Source organism: Bos indicus x Bos taurus, chromosome 16 (genome assembly GCF_003369695.1).
Source record: "Bos indicus x Bos taurus breed Angus x Brahman F1 hybrid chromosome 16, Bos_hybrid_MaternalHap_v2.0, whole genome shotgun sequence".
Taxonomy (NCBI): domain Eukaryota; kingdom Metazoa; phylum Chordata; class Mammalia; order Artiodactyla; family Bovidae; genus Bos; species Bos indicus x Bos taurus.
The window spans coordinates 22,881,736-22,891,794 of record NC_040091.1 but is presented as its reverse complement, the minus strand read 5'-3'; the positions used below and the strand labels follow the sequence as shown (position 1 = coordinate 22,891,794).

Below are 10,059 nucleotides of genomic sequence, written 5' to 3'. Positions count from 1 at the left end.
ATGGTGTATTATAGATTACTTTACACACATTTATCCACTCATCCATTCACTTCCAAACTTAAAAAATGTTGACTAAACAATACATTCAAGTTACTGTAGTATGTGTTGAAACATTTTATGGTCCCCTCTCTATAAGACAGTTTGAGACTATCTCTGTATTTAATTCTGGTCTATTAGCACAACTATGTTTTCTTCATCATACAGTAAATATTTTTCTTTTGGCTTTGATTCTAATTTTTTAGCTCAGCCCAGGTGGCACCAGTGCTAAAGAATCTGCCTGCCAATTCAGGCCATGTAAGAGGCTCAGGTTCAATCCCTGGGTCGGAAAGGCCCCCTGGAGGAGAGCAAGGCAACCGACTCTGGTATTCTTTCCTGGAAAATTCCATGGACTGAGGAGCCCGGTGGGCTACAGTCCATGCGGCTGCAGTCAGACATGACTTAGCAACTGAATATACACGTAGCTTCTCTCTTGGTGTCACCTTTTACATTCTTATTATCTGTTTTCCTCAATTAAAATGATGTTTTTATCATGTTTCTCAATGAGGAATTGAAGGATTTACTCCTCAGAACAAGATGAGGCAATATAAGTAAATAAGTATGCTTTAAACTTGGTTGAGGTTCATGACATTGTACAGGAGACAGGGATCAAGACCATCCCCATGGAAAAGAAATGCAAAAAAGCAAAATGACTGTCTGAGGAGGCCTTACAAATAGCTGAGAAAAGAAGAGAAGTGAAAAGCAAAGGAGAAAAGGAAAGATATACCCATTTGAATGCAACTTCCAAAGAATAACAAGGAGAGATAAGAAGGCCTTCCTCAGCGATCAATGCAAAGAAATAGAGGAAAACAACAGAATGGGAAAGACTAGAGATCTCTTCAAGAAAATTAGAGATACCAAGGGAACATTTCATGCAAAGATGGGCTCGATAAAGGACAGAAATGGTATGGACCTAACAGAAGCAGAAGATATTAAGAGGTGGCAAGAATACACAGAAGAACTGTACAAGAAAGATCTTCACAACCAAGATAATCACGATGGTGTGATCACTGACCTAGAGCCAGACATTCTGGCATGTGAAGTCAAGTGGGCCTTAGAAAGCATCACTATGAACAAAGCTAGTGGAGGTGATGAAATTCCAGTTGAGCCATTTCAAATCCTGAAAGATGATGCTGTGAAAGTGCTGCACTCAATATGCCAGCAAATTTGGAAAACTCAGCAGTGGCCACGGGACTGGAAGAGGTCAGTTTTCATTCCAATCCCAAAGAAAGGCAATGCCAAAGAATGCTCCAACTACCGCACAATTGCACTCATCTCACACGCTAGTAAAGGAATGCTCAAAATTCTCCAAGCCAGGCTTCAGCAATATGTGAACTGTGAACTTCCAGATGTTCAAGCTGGTTTTAGAAAAGGCAGAGGAACCAGAGATCAAATGGCCAACATCCGCTGGATCATGGAAAAAGCAAGAGAGTTCCAGAAAACATCTATTTCTGCTTTATTGACTATGCCAAAGCCTTTGACTGTGTGGATCACAAGAAACTGTGGAAAATTCTGAAAGAGATGGGAATACTAGACCACCTGACCTGTGTCTTGAGAAACCTGTATGCAGGTCAGGAAGCAACAGTTAGAACTGGACATGGAACAACAGACTGGTTCCAAATAGGAAAAGGAGTACGTCAAGGCTGTATACTGTCACCCTTGCTTATTTAACTTCTATGCAGAGTACATCATGAGAAACGCTGTGCTGAAGAAGCACAAGCTGGAATCAAGATTGCCGGGAGAAATATCAATAACCTCAGATATGCAGATGACACCACCCTTATGGCAGAAAGTGAAGAGGAACTAAAAAGCCTCTTGATGAAAATGAAAGAGGAGAGTGAAAAAGTTGGCTTAAAGCTCAACATTAAGAAAATGAAGATCATGTCATCTGGTCCCATCACTTCATGGGAAATGGATGGGGAAACAGTGTCAGACTTTATTTTTCTGGGCTCCAAAATCACTGCAGATGGTGACTGCAGCCATGAAATTAAAAGACACTTACTCCTTGGAAGGAAAGTTATGACCAGCCTAGATAGCATATTGAAAAGCAGAGACATTACTTTGCCAACAAAGGTCCGTCTAGTCAAGGCTATGGTTTTTCCAGTGGTCATGTATGGATGTGAGAGTTGGACTGTGAAGAAAGCTGAGTGCCTAAGAATTGATGCTTTTGAACTGTGGTGTTGGAGAAGACTCTTGAGAGTCCCTTGGACTGCAAGGAGATCCAACCAGTCCATTCTGAAGGAGATCAGCCCTGGGATTTCTTTGGAAGGAATGATGCTAAAGCTGAAATTCCAGTACTTTGGCCACCTCATGCGAAGAGTTGACTCATTGGAAAAGACTCTGATGCTGGGAGGGATTGGGGGCAGGAGGAAAAGGGGATGACAGAGGATGAGATGGCTGGATGGCATCACCGACTCGATGGATATGAGTTTGAGTGAACTCTGGGAGTTGGTGATGGACAGGGAGGCCTGGCGTGCTGCGATTCATGGGGTTGCAAAGAGTCGGACACAACTGAATGACTGAACTGAACTGAAACTTTATTGAGATCCCAGGTGACTTTGTTTTCCATTTTGCAAGTCTCTCACAGATCTGGTTTCCATGACCAACTCAAACTAGTTGGTCATGAAGCAAGCTCCCATTTCTGCACTTGCCCCCACATGGAATAAATAAAACCAATTCTAGTTTGTTAGTGAATTACTAATAGGCAAATATATGCAAGCTTTGTTCTTAAGTCTTTTCTAGGCAGTGCTTTCCACAAGGACAGCTCTTTAGCTCCAGGCCCAGAGCTCTTGCCTCATCCTTTTTGCTCAGCAAAAACCAAACAGTGAAAAGAAACATTCAATATTTAATATATTCTTTGTTCTAAGAAGAATTAACACATAGTTGTTAAGAATACCTAAATTTTGTAAGATAACAGATACAAATTTATTTTCCTTGTTTCACAATTTGTAATTGTATTTTCCAAGTAAATTTTGTATCACTCCCACTCCCTGGGCAATTAATGACTTTGCATCCTCTTTCCCATTGTATTTTTCCAAGTATATTTTGTATCACTCCCACTCCCTGGGCAATCAATGACTTTGCATCCTCTTTCCCATACCAATTATGTTAGAGTAGGAGGGACCTCCAGTATGTGCCAGGCACTGTGGGGAATCCAAGGATGTCTAAGACAAGGTTTCAGCAAACAAGAACGTAGAGCTAAAATAGTGTGCTGAAAAGAAATCAATTCAACAAAGAAGCAGAAAGGCACAGTGTGCTGTGCATATAATCACCTGGAGAACTTGATAAAATGAGATTAGGGATCTCATCCTCACAGAGTCTAATAGGAAGGTAGGGTGAGGGAAATGGTCCTGTTCTGATGCTGGTGTCTTAGGTTCCGGAGGCTGGCCACAAATAAGATGTAGCCATCTGGTGATGGGTTGGGACAGGCACAGATAACGCCTCTACAGCTGCACTGTGCACTCAAGGCTCATATTTAATTTAAGCAGTACTCCTTAGTGAAAACAGAGACGTCTTTAGGAGGCTGAGATGTATTTTTGTAATCAGTTCTTGGCCCCTTGAGCTATAATACCAGCCCCTGGAGTATGCTTGCAGGGCACTTGCCAGCACACACGTCACGAGGTTTAAGAGGACAGATGACCTCTGAAAGGCATGCTTGCACAGGCAAATAGAGCCAAGACAAACTGGGGCAATGCCTTTAAGCAATGTCTTTTTATAAATAAATCCTTCATTTTTCAAGTTCGAAAGTAATTCTTGAAAATACATTCTTCTTTTGAAAACATTGAGGAAACATCATAAAAACCCTCCCCCATCTCCAGTGTAACCATGGCTGTTGGTGTACATGCTTCCAGGACTTTTTTGGTGTTTATATTCAGTGCCCCGGACAGTATGATCTCAGGTGGCCTTGGCTGCAGTGGCCTGAAGCAGAGTTTCTGGTTCCCAGCTATAGAGACTGAGGTTGGGTCGTGCAGTGAGAGCCGCCAAATCCTAGCCACTGGACCAGTGGTCAGGCCCTGGCCCTTCAGCTCTGCAGAAATGAATTCTCCCAAAGACAGAAAGTAGGGAAATAAAGTGTTTATTAGGAGGAAAAGAGAACAGTACATATGGATAGACACACAGGTGGACTCAGAAAGTTGCACCTTTGTGGCAGTTTAAATCACTTATATGGGGCATTTCTTCCAGGTTTCCTTTGGCCAATTATCTTGCTTTACCTGGTTCTGAGTCCTCAGGATCCTCCCATCTGTGCATGTGTATCTCTCAGCCAAAATCGATCTCTCAGTCTCTTCCAGCAAAGAGGCCCATGTGTAGCTTGACATCACTCCCATTTTGACCTCCAAGCTCTCCAGTCAGGCGTCTCCTTGACTTCAAGAATAAGAAATGTATAGTCTCTTATCTTTTATCTGAGCAGGGCCCAGCCTCCTCTCTTGATTGAACTGCTATTGATATTTTGGAGTTTCTGTCCATAGGGAATGAACTCCAACTGTTCACTCTGGTGGGGAGCCCATCTATCTCCTGCCTCAAATCTTCCCTGAGAGACGTACACCCCAAGAAAACTTTATTAGGAAGATGAAGGGTGAAGGTCTGTCTTCTGTAGCTTCTTCAGGCTGGCAAGGGGATTGTAGACCCTACCTAGCTGAGGTCACGGAGCTCTCACGCTATCTCATTAAAGAGGCCCCAAGGTGGCTTCTGTTGTTATTTTGGCAGGATCTGCCTTGGGAAGTGGCTGGAGTCCCTGCATCACCATTGTCCTGTGATGCCCTAGAGAAAACAAACTAAATAATTAGAGAAGCAGGGCCTAACAATCAGTAAAAGACTGTTAAAATTGGAGGCTCAAGCACGCTTAGGAATAAGGTCAGCACGTTGGCCATACTGATTTATATTTTTCCTAGCACCCTGCTGTCTTCTTTACTGTTGCAAATCTGCAACTAAGACGTTTCAGTCCAAGAAGCAGGCCTGGGGACCAACAGGTTGAGGCCTTCCTTCTTAAGAATAGAGAAATACTAAACGTTTAACATAAATCAGTATGGCTGAAACCATGAAGAAGGTTATAAGAAAATGGAAACATCCAATCAGAAAGTTTTTAATACCTTGCGGGATCCAGGAGGACAAGTTAGAGAACCAGCTTTCAATTTCCCCACCCATACTGAATAGTGAGGATTGGTGGTTAACTGTCTGTTGAAGCCAGGTGGCCTGCTGTTGTGTTTTCTCAATATCGGTCTATACCTGGGAAGAGGTGTTAATGTATGTGCAACAAGAAAGGTTGGCAACTCCTTGTTTTGCCAACAGATAAACCAGGGCCAGACAGTTGTCAAATACCACCTTGGCCAGTTAATCTAGAGACTTCTGTAAATTAGTAAGAGAGTTAGTGGTATTGTTAGCTATGGTGGTAAGAGTAACAGATAAGTTTTGAAGGACATGTTGATGGGCGGCGACCCCCCACCATGGTAACAAGGTGTACCCAAAGAAATAGACGTCTCCATCTAGGATGCCACCAGGTAAATCTAGAGTTAATCGAGTAAATGGGTTTAATAAACTTAAATTCATTTAAGGAGTGGCTTGAGAAAGGAGTAACCAAAGTTGCCAGCATATACTGTGTGGACATGGAGTTACTGTGCAGGCAATTAGTGGCCCATGGTTTCTTATCTACCTGGCATACCAAAACGTATCCTGGTGGGTACAATAGACTAACAAATTTAAGGTTTTAAGAGCTAGCCATCCAAATCTATTGTTACAGAAATGTTCTCCAACCATATACCCAATGCCTTCCTTCCATGTTTGTCCTGGTATCTGTTCCTTTAATGTGGATCCTTTCTCCTTCCACCTTTTCTCTTGTTAGGATAAGCAGCTTCAGGCCTAAGGTGAATTCTTACAGGCTGGGCATGTATGGCCATTCTAGGGATTTCTTTGTCCCACACTGCAGGACCCACTCTTTGTACAATATGGCTGGGAATAGGACCTTGCTCTTCTGGCTGGTCTGTCTTAGTCAGAGTCAAGGCAAAGTGTTGCAGCCTCCTAACTGGAGTATGGCCCTGATAGAGCTCAGATGATCTCTTTCCAGTAGTCGGGTGGGACACTCAGGCACAACTAAAAAGGCACATGAAATCAGCTGCTGCTCACACTGACAAGTGAGAGGCCCAGTAAAATAATGGCTGCAAGGCTCTCCATTGACACCAGTTACAGCACAGCTTTTGGAAGAGGGAGGTCCAGTGTGAGAAATTAAGACAGAGTAAGTGGTTCTCATGTCAACTAAGAAATTGACTTTCTTACCTGCCATGACAAGGACTATCCTGGGCTCCTCGATGGAGATAGACCTCTTGTTAGGGGGAACCATCAGAAGCTAGAATCCCTGGGCCACCTCAGTCGTCCAGCCATTGGACGACGTCCTGAATTGGCCATTTCAGGAGTGGAAGCCCCTCGCCCACTTTGGGACTAAGGGCAGTCCCTCTTCCAATGACCTGCTTGTTTGCAGGCTAGGCATGGCCTGGGGGAGGGAAGCGGGGTTCCTTCTGGCAATCTCGGCCCCAGTGGCCAGTTGGCTTGCATTTGTAGCATTCCTCCTTGTTGGTCTTACCTCCAGATGGACGGTTGGACTTTTTTGGCCCCCTTGGGTTGTCCTGAGGTCACAAGACATGGCCAACAGCAATGGCTATCAATTGTGCATGAGCCCTAGACTGTCTTTTCTCCAGCTTTCCCTCTGGAGCTTGGTCTTGATTATTAAATACTCCAAGGGCCACATCCAGGAGTTGAGGTATGGAAGTCTGTGGCCCAAATTCTAACTTTTGAAGTTTCCACATATTAATAGTATCAGGGGAGGGCTGGCTGATAAAAAAATGTTGTCCCAGCAGGGACTGACCTTTGGAAGTGGAGGGATCTACGTTGGTATACTTCCTAAAAGCTTCCACAGCTGCCTATGAAAGAGGGAGCTGGATTTTCTTTCTTTTCCTGGGTCACTCCTTTAACCTCACAGTTAAATGACATTTTGATACACTTTCTCATCCCTTCTAATACACATTAGATCATGAGCTTCCTGGCTTCTGTTCCTGTCCAAGAAGTATAATTCCGAGGAATTATATTTGGGACTGCATCTCCACCCAGAGTGTATTCAGGTTGGTCTCCCGCAAGTTAGTCAGCAAGCCTCTGGGCTGCCGTCCAGATTCTGTTTTTCCTTAAGAAGTACAATAAGTATTAGGTTGGCCAAAATGTTCACTCAGGTTTTTCTATAATATCTTATGGAAAAACCCCAATGGTCATTTTGGCTAACCCGACAGGACTCCTTGGACATCCTACCAAGTTAAGTCATAACCAAAATTAGAGCATGAAACTCTTCATGAAACCCTACTTGGGTCTTCAGAAAATCGTTTGTTTGCTTTGGGCTAAGTTGGTTATAAAAGGGGACTCTGACTGTCCCTTCCCCATTTGCCACTTCCCTAAGAGGGCGTAACTTCCCTGATCCTGGGTGATCGGAAGCTCCAACGGTGACAGGACAGAGGGACTAGTCTCTTTCCTGGGGTAACTGCGGGGATGGAGGGACATGGGGAGGTGGAGTTTGGGTTCAGTCAGATGGATCTGGAAAAGTAGGGATACTGTCAGGAGCAGGGGGAGCTAGGTATCCCCCTGAGACATGGGAGAGCTTTGAAGGGGATCATCTAAAATGACGTTTTTTTTTTTTTTCTCTGGTTCCCCAGGTTTTGAATTACAAGAGCCATGTAGGGTGGAATTTTGGTAATGGACCATGAAAGCCTGACTAGAGGGATCCTCAGTCCACTTTCCCATCCAGTGGCAATAAATATGCAATTGTAGAATGGCATTATAGAGACCTGTCTTCAGGTAGTTTTTCTCCATTCCCCAACTTATATGAAGGCCAGGCACTGTTACAGTAGAACTTAAGTTTTCCCTTTCCTAGCCTTTCTGTTAACCTGCAACCGAGAAAGCTCCAAGAAATGGAATCTGTTGTTCCAGGAACATTTGCTAGGAGACTTTGACCTGAAGGGGTTCAGGGTGCAACCCCAAATTCCTTCCAAACCTGATGGAGTTTCCAGACCTCTACCATCCCATAGATTTCTGACACCTCTGGTCTCCCTTAGTGCCTTTAGAAGCTGTCTTCCCCAGGTGGCCAAGGGAGGACATTTGAACCACTGCCGACCAGCTGCTAGGACTTTCCTTAGGAGGGATCCCTCGTCTATACAGCTTATGTCCTATGATAAGTCTTCCTACGCTGGGGTGTATTCCTCATGACTGAGCATCTACAAAGTTTATAATTCGGGCTTCTGGGTAGCGGCCAGCCTGATAAGCTGTCTGTAGCAGTGTGTATGCTGCCAAGGCCTGGAGTGAAGGGGGTCCATCAGTTGCAAAATAGAACCCTTGAAGAAACTGGAGTTGGGCACTGTGGAAGATGGCACGGGGTTGAAGGCTCAAGGGCCGGGAGGCAGAGAAATTCACGGTAAATTCCTGGGCATTGAGTGAGGTGAGACACCAAACAGCAGAAAAACCCAAAATCCTTTGCCGTTTCGTCCTGGCAGATGTAAAAGAACTGGGCTTCGGCTGACGACTTGGTCTCACACAGGCAGCATTGGGTTTGGCAGTGGTGGGGACACAGTTTAGGAATAATATCCAGGAAATCCTTCCCTAAAAGGTTGCGGAGACACGAAGTGAGAAAGAGACCTTGTTGTGCAAGTAAGGTGGGAAGGAAAAGCGTAGTGGAAGGTTCCACACTGGAGAACAACAGAGGGAGAGTGGGTGAGAAAGACCCCTTGAGCTCCTGCAGGTTTGGCAATCACGTTTCCACCATGTCCCAGAGTCAACTGTCACCCAAGTGTTATTTGAATCTGCACGGCCTGGGGGACCCCTCTGCCATCCTCAATGTTGAGCAGACAGAAATTATGCCCTGTAGGTCTTGAAAGTGAAATGGAGAGTGAGAAAAAGAAAGCAGAAGCGAAAGTCAGTGGCCTCAAGCTGCAGCTGGGTGAAGCCCAAGGTTTACCTTGAATTCCTGGGTTTCAGCACCAAATATGATCTTGGGTGGCTTTGACCTGCAGCGGCTTGAAGTGGGCTTCCTTTCCCCACCAGAGATTGAGGTCGGGTCTCCGCGGTGGGAGTACTGAATCCTAGCCCCTAGACTAATGGTCAGTGAGAAGGTCCTGGCCCTTCAGCTCTGCAGAAATAAATTCCCATGAAGACAGAAAGTAATGAAACAAAGAACACGTTTATTAGCAGGAAAAGCATAAGTACGAGTGGATACTCAGAGAGTTGCACCCGCTTGGTAGTTTGAACCATTCACGTGGGGCATTTCTTCCGGGTTTCCTTTGGCTAATCATTTCCATTTGTCTGGTCCTGAGCCTGTGTTCGGTTTAACTCAGGATCTTCCGACGTGTCCAAGTGCATCTCTCAGCCAAGATGGATTCCAGTGAAGAGGCCTATGGGTAGCTTGACATCACTCCCCTTCTAACCTCCAAGGGGCTATAGGGGAAGGTCTCCCCGATTTTGAACATGATAAATACGTGGTCTCTGGGCTTTTATCTGATCAGGGCCCAACCTCCTCTTTCAATCATCCTGCTATTGATATCTTGGAGTGTCTGTGGAGGAGGGGGTGGGGCGGGGGGGGCGCAGCTACCTCCTGCCTCAACTATACGAGCCCGTTTGTTTCAATTCTGGCTTCTGGTGACCACCCATCACACTGCAGAAACCATCTCACCACTTACTTTTTTCACTTTGGGATTCCCTGGTGACTCAGACGGTGGAGAGTCTGCCCGCAATGCAGGAGATCTGAGTTCGATCCCTAGGTCAGGAATATCCCCTGGAGAAGAAAATGACAATCCGCTCCAGTATTCTTGCCTGGAAAATCCATGGACGGGGGTAGTCTGGCGGGCTACAGTCCACAGAGTAGCAACGAGTCAGACACTACGGAGCGACTTCACTTTCTCACTTCTCACTTTACGAAGTGTCGTAAAACGTCGTCCGCTTCAGTGTCTCTCCTCGGTCACCGGCTTGGAGCACGTTGGCCACGTTGGCACTCCTGACCCTAGA

At 45.2% G+C, this 10,059-nt stretch overlaps 1 long non-coding RNA gene across 1 annotated transcript; it reads right to left on the bottom strand.

Moving 5' to 3' along the window:
* Positions 1-9,219: 9,219 nt before the first annotated feature.
* On the bottom strand, positions 9,220-9,775 carry LOC113906408. Its single transcript, XR_003514876.1, has 2 exons — positions 9,735-9,775; positions 9,220-9,449 (listed from the first exon to the last, which is right to left on the bottom strand). It is a non-coding gene; the product is annotated as an uncharacterized LOC113906408 (long non-coding RNA).
* Between the last annotated feature and the right edge of the window lie 284 nt (positions 9,776-10,059).